The sequence below is a fragment of the Triticum urartu genome, chromosome 2A (assembly GCF_056163025.1).
Source record: "Triticum urartu cultivar PI428250 chromosome 2A, HENAU_Tu73, whole genome shotgun sequence".
Classification (NCBI taxonomy): Eukaryota; Viridiplantae; Streptophyta; class Magnoliopsida; order Poales; family Poaceae; genus Triticum; species Triticum urartu.
In genome coordinates, this window is record NC_141874.1 from 636,256,093 (window position 1) to 636,273,915 (window position 17,823).

Sequence of the window (17,823 nt, forward strand, 5' to 3'; positions counted from 1 at the left end):
ATTAGAGATTAGGTTAATCTAATTATAATTAATTAACTTAATTAATTCCTTAATTAATTAATTAATTTTATTATTATATATATATATATTTTTCTTTTCTATTTTACATATTATTTTTAATTCCTTTTTTTTAACAAAACGTTCTGGGGCTGGGGCCCCCGTGTCAATGGCCCAGAGGCCTAGCGGTTTTGGGCGCTGGTTGCGGGCATAGCCCGAACGGGCGCACGCCCAGGGGCGGGCAAAACCGACCGGCGGCGAGCGGGCGCAAGGGCCGCGGTGGCCGGAGCGATGGCGGGCAGGGGGCCTCGGTGGTCGGGACGTGCGGGCATGCGGGTGCGGGCGAAGCCGCAGCCCGCCTGGTAGCAAGGTGAGGCCGGAGCGGGGTCTGCTCGGCGCGGCCGGTGCAGCCGGCCGGCGCGGGCGAGAACGGTGAGCGGCGAGGCCCGGCAAGGCGGAACGGCAAGGCCAGGCGGCGCGGCAGTGGGGGGGGCTGCGGGCATGGCTGCGAGCGGGAGGGAGGCGGGCGTCGCAGGGAGCAGCGGGCGCACGCCGGCAAGCACAGGCATGCGGGGGCCGAGGCACGGGGAAGGGGGACGCGGCACCAGGCGTGGGGAGCGCGAGCACGCGCGCGAGCAAGGGCAGACGGGCACGGCGGCGCGGATGCGAGATTAGACAGGGGGAGAAGAGGGGGGCGGAGGCCGATGGCCTCACCAGCGTTGCAGGGGGCACGGGGCGACGAGGCTCGGTGGAGCTCGTCGAGGAGGAGGACGGGGACGTAGGCGTCGTCGCGGCGTCGGGGAGGCGGGCGCAGTCCGGCGGGGAGGAGGACGGGGACGCGGCGACGGCGGGGCAGCGTCAGGCGGCTTCGGGTCCTCGTGCGGCGGCGATGGTCTACGAAGGCGGGTGACGATGGTGAAGCGGTCCACGGCGACGGCGGGCGGCGGGATTGGCGATGGGGACGGGGCGGCAGCGTTGTGGGGGGGGGGGGGCGCGGGGCGTCGGCCCGATCCCGATCCAGAATTGGATCGGGGGAAGGGGGCGGGAGCGAGTGGGGGTGTGGGTGGTTAGGGTTACAGGGGGAGTGGATAAGGAGGGGGGAGTGGGGGGGCGGCCTGGGCCTGTGGCCGAGTGGGCCGGCCTGCTGGGCCGAAGCCCAATGGGGGCCTTTCTCTCTTTCCCTTTTTTTTCTTGTTTGTTTCTGTTTTTTGTAGTTTCTTTTGTTTTATTTATTTTTAGTTTTATAAAATATACCACTAGCCCCTAAATTAGTATTTGTAAATACTCTATTGCCACATTAATTTCTCATACCTAATAAAATAGTTTAATGTTTTAATATTTATAAAATGCATCTAATTATTTGTATAAGCCACTGTTTTATTTAGTTTAGTGCTTTTAATTATTTTATAAAAATGTGATCCTCCACCATTATTACCTAAGCATTATTTGCCACCTCTAGAACATTTTAATTTTAATGTTTGAAAACTTTACCGTTTGACCTGATTTTGAATTTTTTGAATTCGAACGGGATTTAACCATCGTGAGATTTACAACGGTAAGAGTGGTGACGTGGCATCATTAGCAGAGGTTACTGTAGCTTGATTATCCGGGCGTCACACTTGGTGATGTAGAAATTGCTCAAGATGTGAGTGTGTGGCAATCTCATAGATTTAGATTCATCCAAGTACCTACACGGGTTAGATACCATGCAAGGTACAAATATATCCAAGACATATGAATAGCATCATAAGAGAAATATCAAGGATTAGTCATAGGCTCATGCCCCGTATGTATCAAATGGAGTTCCTACTCCAAGTTTGAAGCATCAATGATGTTCAATTCACCTCTCAACCTGCAAAACACTTTCTCATCAAGTGGTTTAGTGAATATATCCGCCAATTGCTTATCGGTGCGAACATGCTTAAGGTTAATGTCCCCTTTTGCAACATGATCTCGAATGAAATGATGACGAACTTCAATATGCTTAGTTCGAGAATGTTGCACGGGATTGTGAGCAATCTTAATAGCACTTCCATTGTCACATAGCAATGGAACATGTTTCACATATATCCCATAATCTTTAAGAGTTTGGGTCATTCAAAGTAATTGAGCACAACATGAACCGGCGGCAATGTATTCCGCTTCGGCGGTGGATAAGGATACCGAATTTTGTTTCTTCGAAGACCAAGACACAAGAGATCTACCAAGGAATTGACAAGTACCCGAAGTGGATTTTCTATCAACCTTGTCTCCGGCATAGTCCGAATCGGAGTAGCCAACAAGATCAAAAGAGGACCTCTTGGGATACCAAATGCCAAAATTTGGTGTATGGATTAGGTATCTCACTATCCTTTTCACAGCCTTAAGATGACACTCTTTAGGAGCAGCTTGATATCGTGCACACATGCACACACTTAGCATAATATCGGGACGAGAGGCACATAGATATAACAATGAACCAATCATAGAGCGATAAACCTTTTGATCAACCGGTTCACCATCTTTGGTCAAATCAAGATGTCCACTAGTAGGCATGGGTGTAGTCATACCTTTGCATTCTTGCATATTGAACTTCTTGAATAGGTCTTTGGTGTACTTCGTTTGAGAGACAAAGGTACCTTCCTTAGTTTGCTTGATTTGCAAACCGAGAAAGAATTTGAGTTCACTCATCATAGACATCTCAAACTTCTCCGACATTAGCTTTCCAAACTTCTCACTAAAATGAGGGTTAGTTGAACCAAATATGATATCATCAACATAAATTTGGCACACAAATAGTTCTCCATTAACCCTTTTAGTAAAAAGAGTAGAATCAATTTTACCAATTTCAAAGCCTTTTTCAACAAGGAACTTGGTCAAGCATTCATACCATGCTCTAGGAGCTTGTTTAAGACCATAAAGGGCTTTGTGAAGTTTGTAAACATGATTAGGTTTCTTAGGATTGACGAAGCCGGGAGGTTGCTTAACATAAACTTCTTCCTCAATTTTGCCATTTAGAAAAGCACTTTAAATGTCCATTTGTTACAAGGTGATATCATGGTGATTAGCATAAGCAAGTAAGATGCGAATGGACTCAAGTCTAGCAACGGGAGCATATGTCTCACCATAGTCCATACCTTCAACTTGTGTGTAGCCTTGGGCGACGAGACGTGCTTTGTTGCGAACCACTTGTCCATCTTCATCTTGCTTGTTGCGAAACACCCATTTGGTACCAATGATGTTGTGGTTGTTGTCGGGCTTCTCGACCAATGTCCACACTTGATTTCTCTCAAAGTTGTGTAGCTCTTCATGCATAGCGTTTATCCAGTCCGGATCCTCCAATGCTTCTTCAACCTTCATAGGTTCAATGCTAGAGATGAATGAGTAATGTTCACAAAAGTTAGCTAAACGAGTTTTAGAGCGAGTGATTCTCCCGGTTTGGATATCATTGTAGATTTGCTCGACGGGATGATCCTTAGCAATTCTTGCTCAAACTCGTGAAAGCTTTTGCTTGGGTCGGGGTGGAACATCCTCTTCATCTTGTGCTTCTTCTTGGCCTTCTTCATTGTTGACATTGTCGTTCTCTTGTCGTGGTGGAGAAGGAGGTTGTTGATGTTCATCTTGGTGCGCTTCCTCGTTTTCTTCATCTTGGCGTGTCCCACTTGTGGATGCTTCCGTATCAACTCTTGGTTCACCTTGTCGTGAGGTAGAAGCTTCCACTTGGACGGACGAGGTACTCTCCTTCACTTCCGTTGGACGAATCTTGCCAATGGACAAGCCTTGAATTGCTTCCGAAGGGTCTTTGTCTCCTACATCAATTGGCAATTGCTCTACTTGCGAGCCCTTAGATTCATCAAACTTCACATCTACCGTCTCTTCAACCTTTCGGGTGAAATTGTTGTAGACTCGGTAAGTGTGAGAGTTTGAGCCATAACCAAGTAGGAAACCTTCATGAGATTTAGGAGCAAATTTAGAACGATGATGCTTATCAAGAATGTAGCACTTTGAGCCGAATACTCGAAAGTATCCAACTTGGGGTTTGTTACCGGTGAGGAGCTCGTATGCCGTCTTGCCGAGTAGCTTGTGAAGATACAAGCGATTTGTTGCATGACAAGCTGTCTCAACCGCTTCTGCCCAAAAGTGCTTTGGCGTTTTGTACTCATCAAGCATCGTTCTTGCCATCTCGGTAAGAGTCCGGTTCTTCCTTTCAACAACTCCATTTTGTTGAGGTGTGTACGTAGCCGAGAACTCGTGTGAAATCCCTTCTTCATCAAGAAAGGTGTCCACATTTGCGTTCTTGAACTCCGTTCCATTGTCGCTCCGAACCTTCTTGATCTTCACGTCAAACTGATTTTGGGCCTTCCTAGCGAAGTTTTTGAAGATCTTTTGGACCTGCGATTTGTCATCAAGAAAGAACACCCACGTAAATCTTGAAAAATCATCAACTATGACTAGACCAAATGAGTTACCACCGAGACTCTTGTAGGCATTTGGACCAAAGAGATCCATGTGAAGTAGCTCGAGTGGTCTTCTTGTGGTCATGATGTTCTTCACGCGGTGACCTCCTCCAACTTGTTTCCCTGCTTGACAAGCACTACAAAGTCTATCCTTGTCAAATATGACATCTTTTATTCCAAGGATATGATCACCTTTAATAAGCTTATCAAGATTTCGCATACCAACATGACCTAGTCTTCTATTCCACAACCAGCCTTTAGAAGATTTGGTAATTAAGCAAGTTCTAGGTTGAGCCTTTTTAGTGAAATCAACAATGTAAAGATCTCCTCTACGTATACCGGCAAATACCATTTTATGATTGTCTCTGTGAAACACTTGGCAATCTACTTCAGTGAATAAGACATTGAAACTAAAATCCGCAAGTCTAGAAACTGAAAGTAAATTGTATCCAAGGGATTCAACGAGCATGACATTTTGTATGGAGCTATCATGTGAGATGGCCACCTTACCAAGGCCAACCACCTTACCCTTTGAATTATCACCAAAAGTGACATATTTTCGAGGGCCGTCATTTTCAGCAAGCTCACGGAACATATCTTTATCTCCGGTCATATGATCAGTACATCCACTATCAAGGACCCATTCCTTTCCTCCAGCCATGTAGCCGCGAAGATTTGCCATAAGACCAAAATGCCTCATTGCATCATCAAGATCATAGTCACTATCATCATCTTCATCATAGTATCCATGTTCAACATCATCTTGTGATTGATCAATTCCTAGAGAGGGTAATTCATTAGATAAATGATCATCACAATGGTTACCTTTATGAATTCTAATAGCTTCGGATATGATATCGCTAATGATTCCAACATTTCCTTTAGCACGCATGAGATTGGTAAGCTCAAATAGACAATCACCAAAGCTAGGATCACTAGAGTTCATCTTACTCAAGGCAATAGACTTATGGAGAATTTCGTCTAAATTTTTCAAGGAATAATCTGGAAATCATTCCTCAAGAAATCTCCATATGGTGTAGGCACACTTGAGAGTAGGCAAACATCTAATCAAGTTTCTAGGCAAGCCTCTAATGATGAGCTCAACAATTCTAAGATTGCGAATCATGTCAATATCTTCATCTAGGGTAGGGTGCAAAGGATCAACATGAGGTGCACAAGGGCTAGTAATGTACTTGTTCAAATGATATTCATTGAAAATCTCAAGCATTTCATTTTTCCACTCATGAAAATACTCTCCATCAAGAATAGGCACTCTATGTCTAAGACTCCCCAAAGTAGACACATCCATCTTCCTCCAATGGTGTTTAAACCAAGGCAATGGAGACCAATGCTTTGATACCAATTGAAAGGATCGAGAAGAGGTGTCTAGAGGGAGGGGGTGATTAGACACTAAGTGCCAAAAGTTGCAGTTTTTAATATTCTTAAGTTTAAGTGGAGTTTAAGCACAAGTTTAACAAACACAATACATATCAAGCAAGTATGCAATGAGTATATGAGCAGCGGAAATTAAAGCATGCAACTTGCAAGAATGTAAAGAGAAGGGTTTGGAGTATTCAAACGCAATTGGAGACACGGATGTTTTTGTCGTGGTTCCGATAGGTGGTGCTATCGTACATCCACGTTGATGGAGACTTCAACCCACGGAGGGTAACGGTTGCGCGAGTCCACAGAGGGCTCCACCCACGAAGGGTCCACAAAGAAGCAACCTTGTCTATTCCATCACGGCCGTCGCCCACGAAGGACTTGCCTCACTAGCGGTAGATCTTCACGAAGTAGGTGATCTCCTTGCCCTTACAAACTCCTTGGTTCGACTCCACAATCTTGTTGGAGGCTCCCAAGTGACACCTAGCCAATCTAGGAGACACCACTCTCCAAGAAGTAACAAATGGTGTGTTGATGATGAACTCCTTGCTCTTGTGCTTCAAATGATAGTCTCCCCAACACTCAACTGTCTCTCACAGGATTTGGATTTGGTGGAAAGAAGATTTGAGTGGAAAGCAACTTGGAGAAGGCTAGAGATCAAGATTCATATGGTTGGAATGGAATATCTTAACCTCAACACAAGTGTAGGTGGTTCTCTCTCAGAAAATGTGTATTAGAAGTGTAGGTATGTTCTCATGGCTCTCTCCGCGAATGAAGAGTGGGTGGAGGGGTATATATAGCCTCCACACAACATCTAACCGTTACACACAATTTTCCAAACTCGGTGGGACCAAATGATTAAACTCGGTCGGACCGAATCAGCAAACCTAGTGACCGTTAGGATTTTCGGTGGGACTGAGATGCAACTCGGTAGGACCGATATGGTTAGGGTTAGGGCATAACGTAATCTCGGTGTGACCGATTACACAAACTCGATGGGACCAATTTTGGTAATAAGCTAATCAGAGAGTTGGTCAGGCAAACTCGGTGGGACCGATTACACAAACTCGGTGGGACCGATTTTGGTAATAAGCTAACCAGAGGGTTTGCATTGTAATCTCGGCAGTATCGATTGCTCAAACTCGGTGAGACCGATTTTGGTAATGGACATACACAGAGAGATTACAATCCCATCTCGGTGAGACTGAGATCCCTATCGGTGAAACCAATTTGCTAGGGTTTGTGGCAATGGCTATGACATCTGAAACTCGGTGGTGCCGGATAGATAGAATCGGTGGGGCCGAGTTTGACTTTTGGTTTAGGTCATATGTGGATGTGGGAAGGTACACTACTAGGGAAAAGCCTATACACAGAATTTTACCAATAGCGCTGTACAAAATCAAGCGCTGCTGCTACTTAGTAGCAGCACGCGTGAATAAACCGCGCTACTGCTATGTCTTTAGCAGTAGCGCGTACTAGCGAAAAGCGCTGCTACTACGTTCGAACTGGGTGCACATGGCTAGCCCAACCTAGCAATAGCGCGTATAATGGCCCAGCGCTACTGCTAATGTCCTTAGCTGCAGCGCGCTTACATGTAAAACGCTGCTGCTAACAGAAATAAAATAAAGTGAAAAACAAGTAGAAAAGTAAATGAAAATGAAAGAAATAGAAAAAGGAGAAAGGGAAAAAATAAAATGTAAAGAAAAATAAAAGAAAAAGGGGAAAAGGAGAAAGGAATAGCAGTAGCGGGTTTCAGTAAACGCGCTATAGCTAACTTAGCTATAGCGCGTTTCCGGAAACGCGCTACCGTTACGTTTCACTTAAACAGCGGTTTCCCCCCACCCCGCCCCACGGCCACCAATTCTTCCCCAAATCGTCCCTCGCCCTCGCCGCCGTCTCCTCACCGCCGCCGCCCGAGGCCGCCCTCAGCCTCACCGCCGCCGCCCGAGGCCGCCCTCAGCTTCACAGCCGCCACCCAAGGCCGCCCTCCACATCACCGTCGGTGCCCTCCACCTCACCGCCGCCCGAGCCCGCCCAGGACCGCCCTTGCCCGTGCCCGAGCCCTCCCTCTCCGCCCCTGCCTCCGTCACCGAGCACCTCCCCGCCACCGTCTCTCCCCTCTCTGTAAGTCCCCCACCCCTCCCCCTCACTCATCTCTCTCTGTATTTTAGAGAAAAAAATTAGATGTTAATTAGATGTTTTTCAGTTAGGGCACTAGAGTTTTGCTAGGTTAATTAGGTTAGTAGTGCTGCTAGTAGTATTGGTACAGTAGGTTAATTAGGTGATGTTAAATGAATAACCTAAATGAATGAAATTAGTAGTTAACTGAAATTTTTTTCCTTTCATCATTATAGAGCATTAAAGTTAACTAAATTTTGTTCTATTAGTAGTTAAATGAATTTTCTTCTACACTGTTTGCACATGTGGTTGCTCGTGTATATTTGGACACTGTTTGCAGGGAATGATGCTTAGTGGCCTATGTTTTGCCGGAATGTTGATTCATTTCTTTTACGGCAAATTTCAGGTTCTCTATTTGTCCACTTTTTAGCAAAACTCATGCCGAAATTTTCCGTAAATTTCGGCATGACTTGTGCTACAAACTAGGACATATCGAGTGCCCGTGATTTGCCGCACCAGGAAGGAGTCAACATTCCTGCAAAACAATAGGCCTTTTTTATGTCATTATTCATTTTATTAGGTCTAGAATTAATTGACTAGATTTAATCATAGGAAACATGGCTAGCAACGATGAAGGACAGGGTTCTGGTGATTGCGACGACAAAACTTTGAGTTATGCACGGTGAAACTTTATTTGTGATGTAATTAAACCGTCCTCCTCCTCGACTAGCGAAAATCACTCTAGTTAGGGCATTTTGGGGTACGATGAACTTTGTTATTTATGCTTATGATATGTTGTTTTTATTTTTGCCAAGTCTGTCTCTTTCTGTTGCTCAACTATATATGTTGCATATCATCGACTCATGTGATGATGCAGGTGCATAGATCATAGATGGCGAAGAAGTGCTATGCCAGGAGTATATATACGACAAGTGGCCGGAGTGTCAGGCCCTTCCGGTTTCCGAGCGACAGGCAGTAGTTAGTTTAGAGGTTCACGCTAATGCGAAAGAGGGATACGAACTCATGTTCTCAAAGTGATAGCTCTTCTCGCGTATATCATTGTTTAGATGGATGATGATGTATTTGCATATCATTCGAGACTTGTATCGCTATTTTCGAGATGATGACGAGAGACCACTTTGTGTTGGATGATGATTATGATGATGACATGATTTGATGAGACTAATTGTATGTATATGCTATGATTACATTTGTATGTGTATGATATGCTAAAGATTATTGTATAAAGCCTATTCAAATACAAAACAAATACAAAACAAATATGCAGGAAAAAAAACTAATAAATAAACTAGTAGTAGCGAGGGGGGAAATTTAGCAGTAGCGCCGCATTGTCAGTAGCGTGTCCCAGCAAACAGCGCTACAGATAATATCAGTAGCGCCCTTTCCCAAAGCCAATAATATCAGTATTCATGTATAGCAGTAGCGTGGGACAACCAGCGCTACTGCTATACGTTAGCTGTAGCGCCTTATTAGTAGCGCCGGTGCCCGCGCTACTGAGAGGTCCAAAACCCTCGCTGCTGGTAGGCTTTTCCCTAGTAGTGGTAGTTGAGGGTTTTGGAGCATATCACTAAGCACTTTGAGCAAGCAAGCCATTAAGCAACACCTCATCCCCTCTTGATAGTATTGGCTTTTCCTATAGACTTAATGTGATCTTGGATCACTAAAATAGAAAATGTAGAGTCTTGATCTTGAAGCTTGAGCCAATCCTTTGTCCTTAGCATCTTGAAGGGGTTCCACATCCTCTAGTCCATGCCACTCTATTGTTGAACTTATCTGAAACATACTAGGTAAAAGTGTTAGTCCAACAAGAGATATGTTGACATTAATTACCAAAACCACCCAGGGAGCACTTGTGCTTTCACGCGCGATGGGCGCACGCACGACCCAACGGACAAGACCGGACACGGGCGAACCCATCGGCGCTCCGAAGAAACAAAATCCGGCCAAACCGGACGTCCATTTGAGGTCACGCGGTGGAGTTGGCCTAATGCGCTATTTGGTTAAATAGTCGTAGAACTTTTTCTAGTCCCAACTAAAAAGGCCCCCTCTCTGTTTGTTTTCAGGGACTAAAAAGTCTCTAGTCCCTCTCTAGAGGTTATTAAATGACATGTAAAAGACCTTGTTACCCCTAGTATACAAAAAATAACAATCAAACAATACCATGGGGCGGTGAGGGTATGGGTGTTGAGAGGGGCATTGTTAGAAAAGTCCTAAAAAGTTTTAAAAAAGACTATCCTTAAGAGTCTTCTTCATTTAGTCCCAAAAAAGCAACTTTTAGTCACTAATAGTCCCTCATGTTTGGTTAAAAAATCTTTAAGATGGACTTTTTCTAGTCCCAACAAAAAGTCCCTGGAAACAAACACCCGCTAAATTGTGATGTAAACGAGTTTCCAATGCTAGTTTTTTTTACAGCGAAATGTTAATTCATGTATTCCCTTCTATCCATCTTAATTATGGCGGATTTAATACATGAAAATTCAGAAGAAGAAAAATCTACATACATATTTAGAGTGAATTCCGATTTTTACCCACTATTTTAACAAACAGTTTTGCTAAGCCTTAGTCGACTGAGACTTCGTTATGTCTCAGTTGATGCTATCTCCCTTTGATTTTGCATGGAGATTCGTATAAAAAATTATCTTCAATTTTTCTTTTTCTTCTTACATACTATATCACTTGACTGTGACTTGGTTAAGTCTCAGTCGACTCAGACCTAGTCACACCCTTTAACAATTTTGACACTAACTACCCCATTTAGTAGATTTCATCTGTTTTACCCCATTTGGCAAAAAAATGCCATAATTTACCCCGTTTGAAATTTTATGAGCATTCTGACCAGTGGGTCTAAATTGTCAGGTCGAGATGGCATATCACTTCGACGATTATTTCCTGCCTAATTTTCTCCCTACTGAACTGGTCCTCACAGTTTCTCCCGACCGACCCAAGAGCAGATCGCTCGTGTCAACGGATAGCACCCGAGTCAGGCCACACCATACTGGCCTCCAATATTCACGGTACGCATCGCTCCTACCATGCTGGAGCTATGAAATTGCATTGCCTGCCTGCCGTTGTTGCTGTCGTTGACGTCGCCTCCGTCCCTACCTGACAATCCTTAACCCTAGGTTCGAGCGAGCCTGATGGGTGTTGTGGTTGGAACCCTGCACAAGCTATGCAATCGAATGGGGCGGGGAGGGGGGGGGGGAGCAACGCAAGCAATAAGCAACTGGAGGCGAGCATGACAAATGGCCGACTCACCATTGTGTGCTGGATGCGACGCGAGCGACCTCCATTAGGTCGGGCTGGTCGGGAGAAGTTGTGCGGCCCGGTTCAACAGTGAGAAAAATAGCCAGGAAAAACCACCTATGTGGCATGCAACTGGACATGACAATTTCGACCCACTGGTTAGAACACTAACAAAATGTTAAACCGGATAAACTATGATTTTTTTGCTAAATGGGATAAAATGGATAAAATCTCATTAAATAGGATAATTAGTGTCTAAAATGCTAAAATAGAGCGTAATAGAATGGAATTCACTCACATATTTACAAGGGAAAGAACATATATACAATCTATGCAGGGCGGTCTGTGACAAATATAAGTTAAGGTGTATGAAATGATGTCTCAAGTGAAACAGGACACTGAGAAGAATATCGTTCTTGCATTTTGAAAACAATCCCCTCCTTACACACAAAATTTGTTGTGCATTAACATTTACCGTGTTACCACGTGGCACGTGCTATGTGTGGTAAGCAACCTCCATAGTATTTGAAATTAAGATATGAAGCTTCAGGGAGTAAGGCCTTTTGGCTCTCAGCCTTCATGGAGGCCGACTTTTTGAAAGAAAAAAATTGTACAAGTAAATAAGGATGTTATGTCTACGTCTGTAAAATTTTAGGATGAAATATCTTAATTGTGATCTATAAAAAAATGACAAATTCATGGCATGGAGGATGAATAGTATGGTGTGTTAAAAAGGACCTATTTTTTTTTTTCCACATACCTCATTTCAATGTATTTCGTTCTGAAAATTTACACACTTGTGCATTATGCCTCCATGTATATCTATACTTGTTTTCAGAATTTTTTGAAATGTAAAAGCATAAATTTTGAATTTCTCAAAAAACGGCCTCCATGGAGCTCAGCCTCCAAAAGGGATTTTCGAGCTTTAGGTCGTTAAATAAAAAAACATTTGCGATGTTAGCTAGTAGGTCCAAATCTTGCAGAAATTCACTTTGGCACATGGGAGCATATGCTCCTGCCATCGAAAACTGTACTTTCAGAATGTAAAAAAATTCTGAACACAAATTTGAGGCGCACATCTCAACATTGTATGTGCGCACGCCAAATTTCGTGAAATACCGACATCATATACACCTTGTCTAAAAAAGACAAAAAAATGTCTCATGAAAAACCTTTTTTAGCACTAAATTTATCTTTTTTACATGTGACACAAAAGTTGTCTGTTTTTCACGAAACGAGTTTGTATGCACGTAGAATGTCGAGATGTATGCGACAATCATTTTGTCAGAATTTCGTGACATTTAAAAATATGTTTAAAACACATTTTAAAATCCATAAACATATGCTCCCATGTATCAAAACGCCACTCTCAAATCTTGCAGAGATACGGTCAAATCGTCCTAGAATAACCCACCGTCTGCATACACATCGAGTAGGACAGCTCTAGAGAAAGGGCTACGGTAGTGTGCCTATGGAAAAAAGGTGTGTATTCTCTCTCCTCCCCTCTCCGTCTCTCTTTGTCCGGGCGTGCAGCTGTCGGGGCAGGCAGCGGCCACATCGCCTGCAGAAACCCTGACGGCGTATCTCCGTTCCTCCCTTCCTCCTGTACAACCGTATCCGCCATTGCTGCCTGCGTAACTCTTCCTTTAAACTCGCGACGCTTGCACGCCGTGCTGATGCATGCATGGCGCCGTGCCCGCGGCGCTCCTCTGGCATCCTTGGGCATGCCATCCACTGTCTGGTGCCTAGAGCTAGTAGTATACACAGAGGCATACCCGGCGTATACGTATCCAGTAGGATCCTGCACACCCATAGTTATAGCTGCGCTGCACTGCACGTACGTTGCCTCAAGCCAGCGCAAGGAGCCTCGCCTCCATCTCCATGCATCGCATGCAGCAGCTGCGCATCACGTCTTTTCAGATACGGCCGGAACGGATACACGCGCAGCGCAGCCCTCTCTTTACTCCCTGTACACTGCAACAGCCGCGTAAAGGATTGGATGGATGGAATAGCAGCGCATGCAGCTGCTGCAGCTAGCAGCTTCCTTTGTCTCGTTGGAGTACTGCTAGTACTAGTGCCAGCAGTTGGCAGTACGTAGGTAGAGACTAGAGGGGCATGTAGCCCTGTGCTTGCTGCATGCGCTGCAGCCTGCAGGCAGCGGCAACTCGGCGGAGCACAGTGGCCCTATCCCTCGCGTAGCTGTACTACGCGCGTACCGCCTCGGGTCTCTGCCTGTCCCCGGGGCGCATGGATGATGCCTGCCTCTGCCGGCCTGCCCAGAGGAGAGAATTTTGCAGCAATAGCTGGCTGCCGTTTGTACCCAAGGAAGCTAGCTTGCGCAGAGTTGCGAAATGAATTGCTTGCCTGCATGCTGGATCCCACTGCGTAAACCCACTACTGCGGGCTTAAAGAAATTTTAGGCGAATATAGTCGTTAGGAATTTTTCCTACATGGATGGATCGTTTGACTCATAGGATAGCAAAATCTGTAGGATTTTTTTTATGAATTCATTTGCACTAGATTTCGTAGGAAGGTTTCTATCCACTCCGACCTCTTTGTTAAAATTCTAATCTTAAAAATCTGACATCAGGTTTTAATTTCCCTTTTTCCATGTACAATCAAACATCCCTTGAATCCTTTAGTTTTGAAAATGGCACGAAACTATATTGCTGCGTTTTTTCTGTTCTTGCATTTTAGAAATCCTTAACAAGGCAAATCTGGCTAGGAAGATTGTGGCGGAGTTCAAGTTATGCATGAAGGCGCATGGGCGAGAGACTACAACTGTGAGAGAGTAGCCTTGTATCTCTGGTGTGGCGTGGCCCTAACAAGCAAACTGTGATTGTTCTCGTGCCTCCTGTTCAGCAAAAACATTATTCTCTTTGTTTACAAAGAAGAAAGTTAGAAGAAGAAGAAGAAGAAGACTAGCTAGAAGAAGAAGAAAAAGAAAAAGAATTTTTCTTCTCTTTCTTTTTCTCCTCTCCTCCTCTTTATCTTCTTCTTCTAACTAAGGTAGGTAAAAATGCCATTTTTTAGCTAATCTAGGTAACAATGCTAAGCGTAGGTCATTTTAGAGCTAAGCTAGGTAATAGGCCGGTTTGGAGCTTAGTAAGGTTATTATGTCATTTTCAAGGAAAATAAGCTAAGTCTATGTCATTTTGGAGGTAACCAAGATTATCATGCCATTTTTTACCGAAGTATGCTAAGTATGTCATAAATGAACTAAAAAGCTAAGTATAGGTCATTTTTGAGCTAACCTATGTATTTATGCCATTTTGAGCTAACTAAGCATATTTATTCATTTTGGAGGACAAAATGGTAAGTGTAGGTCATTTTAGAGCTATCCTAGTTAAAATCGGTCATTTTGAAGCTAGGTAAGGTTATTTTGTCATTTTGGAGGAAAATAAACTAATTATATGATAGTTTGGAGCTAAACCAAGGTTATTATGCCATTTTTTTACCTAAGTAAGCTAATTATGTCATAAATGAACTAGGTAAGATAAGTATAGATCATTATTGAGCTATCCTAGGTAGTTATGCCATTTTTTAGCTAACTAAGCATATAAAGTCATTTAGGAGGAAAAAATGCTAAGTATAGTTCATTTTATGGCTATCCTAGGTAAAGTATGTCATTTTGGAGCTAAGTAAGGTTATTATGTCATTTTCGAGGAAAATAAGCTAAGTATAGGTCATTTTGGAGCTAAACCAAGGTTATTATGCCATTTTTACCTAAGTAAGCTAAATATGCCATAAATGAACTAGCTAAGCTAAGTATAGATCATTATTGAGCTATGGGTAGTTATGCCATTTTTTTTAGCTAACTAAGCATATCAAGTAATTTTAAAGGAAAAAATGCTAAGTATAGGTCATTTTGTAGCTATCCTATGTAAAATATGTCATTTTGGAGCTAAGTAAGGTTATTATGTCATTTTCGAGGAAAATAAGCTAAGTATAGGTCATTTTGGAGCTAAATAGGTCATTTCTTAAGCTAAGTATGCATTTGTTAAGCAAAACACTTGGGAAACTTATCATCATCGCGGAGGTGAAGGACTGGTCGGGTTTGCGCCAGTGCCAGACGGAGAAGGACCAGTCGGGGTTGCGCCAGTGCCAGACGGAGAAGGATCGGTTGATGCTTGTCGGGAGGCATGCTGCACCAAAGATCAATTGCAATGTCTCATTAGCATTATGCAACTCAAATGTGAATACTAGTAACTAATGACCATTCAAATGAAACTCACCGTGGGCGTTATACCAATCTGGGGCATCGGCGGAGGGGTCTGACCGTTATTCTGGCACATGGTCTGCACATTTTGTTTTCACGAGTCAGTCATATTAGTTAGTAATGAAATGAACATTACGTGCATGATTTGGCTAATGTGCAGGCGAAACTTACCACGAGGAGCTCGTATAGGGCCCGGTGAGACGCGTCATTCCGGTTCCTCTCCGCCTCCAACAGACTAGCCGTCCTCTCCTCCATGTCCCTCTCCCTCTCTGCCGCCTGCCTGTTTGCCTCCGCCAGAAGCTCCTGGGCCCTAGCCTTGATGGCGAGCTCCATTGGCCGTGGACGAGGCCTTATCTTAGGATCAGAGCTCGTCTGGCGCTTCTTGATCCCCGGGAGAGTTCTAGGACAACGTATCAGTCCATCCCCAATGGCTATCGAGCCATGGTACCTCCCGCCACCAGATAGCATCACGATCTCTGGATCAAAAGGACTCTGGCTCAGGTTGAAGTCCTGCCCTTTCCTCATCATCCCAACGTCTTTGTACCCCACGAGCTTGTTGTGGGAGGAGATGTTGGTGAAGCTCTCTGCATGATCGAGGTCATCCTCAGAGAATGCCTTGGCCTTCTTGTATGGGGCAGTATGGGCCATGGCATAGAGGTCGAACAGCGGTGGCACGTCCTTCTTGTTTTGTCGCGCCTAAAAGATAGGAACAAAATATTAGTTAAGGGCTCAAGCTAGCATGAAGAATGAAATTGCATGAATCGTGAAGCAAAACACATACCCAGTGATCCCCGTACTCAAACAGGTTGGAGCTCCCTTGATGGTGTGGCACACCTTGCATTTGGGCACGCTTATCCCTGGCCTTATTGTGGATGGCTAGCCATTGGGGTGAGCAGCACTCATCCACCAACGCCTCCCAACAGTCCATCCTATCCGCACACCATCTCGGGGGCACCTAAGTTAGACAAGAGAAATTTCAGCGCTACGCCTACGTATCAAATCAAGGAAACTAAGTACAAGGCCTTAAGAATAGGTAATTACTTTCATGTACTTCTCCTTACTCAGAAACTTGGCATGACACTTCGCCTTGGACCTCTTAATGTTAGTCAAGGCGTAGTAGTCTCGAACAGCCTGCACCCGAGCCTCGTGCCGTAAGTTCTGACGTAGGTGCTTGCACTCGGCTTCGAGAACCATAGCCGCGTCTGCCCCGTGTTCCTCAAGACACCTGTGGAAGGTCTGCAATCAAACAAGACAACACTGATTAGTACAATCACTAGGTAATGTTCATTTTTAATTCTGTAAAGGAGAAATTATCCAAAACCGTCGGATCACAATGTCGGCCACCGTCTCGCACAAGACACCGTCGACCCTGTCCTCCGACGGGGCCGGGGCAGCCACATACAGCTCCCAGCTCAGTGCTAGATGTGGAACCTCACCCTCACCGGGAAACATGGCCCACCCCAGGAAGTGGTGCCGGCAAAGCACACCAAGGACCTGGTTGGGCCTGCGGACACCAGGAGCGTGTTTCCAACCCCTGCAGTATGACAAGGCCAACACATTAAATATTAATTTGAAGAAACATGAAGGCAAAAGGTTAAAAAAGAATAAATGCACTTAGATCTCCCCGTTAGGCTCAATCAACAACCTCTGATCGCGGGTCGCCAGCACGGGCGGGAGCTTTGTACCACCACGCTGGTAGACCTTCTTGCCCCCCTCAACCAGCTCGCCCTCGCTATAGCTATCCTCAGACAAGTTGTCCTCGCCACCATCAGCATGGCCACTAGCCTCTGGAGTCACGTGGGACGAAGACTCTGGTACCGGAGTCTTCTGGGACGAAGACTCTGGGACCCGAGTCTCATGGGACTAAGGCTCGGCTACCCGAGGCTCGTCGGCACGAGGCTCGTGGACCGGAGTCCGAGACGGATCCAAGTCAGATGGGTCCACCTGAGACGGAGCACTACTGTGGTCGGGAGAATCAGCTGGGGGTGGCGGCAAGGAAGGCGCAGCAGCCTTCCTACCTCTCCCGCTGCCACGTCCACCTCTAGCACCCCTCTTCGTCTTCCCCCGACCTCTCCCAGCCGAAGAAGAAGCGCCCGCCAGTGTCTGCATACTGTCTACCAACGCTCTCCGAAGGTGCTGGGGTGGAATAATAGCACCCCTCCCAGCACGTGCCGAGGAAGGAGGCTCGGAGCGCTCTCAACCGGCGCCCACCATCTGTCAACGCCTGCAATGACAAAGAGTAAACGAAATTAGTACAACATAAACATAATAAATTTTTTAAGTGTGTATCATCATCATGAACATAATAGAAAAATGAATACCTAATTGTTGGGGAACGTAGCACAAATTCAAAATTTTCTACGCATCACCAAGATCAATCTATGGAGTAATCTAGCAACGAGGGGA

At 44.9% G+C, this 17,823-nt stretch overlaps 1 pseudogene; it reads right to left on the reverse strand.

Moving 5' to 3' along the window:
* Positions 1 to 163: 163 nt before the first annotated feature.
* LOC147986334 (uncharacterized) lies at positions 164 to 17,526 on the reverse strand (annotated as a pseudogene).
* Between the last annotated feature and the right edge of the window lie 297 nt (positions 17,527 to 17,823).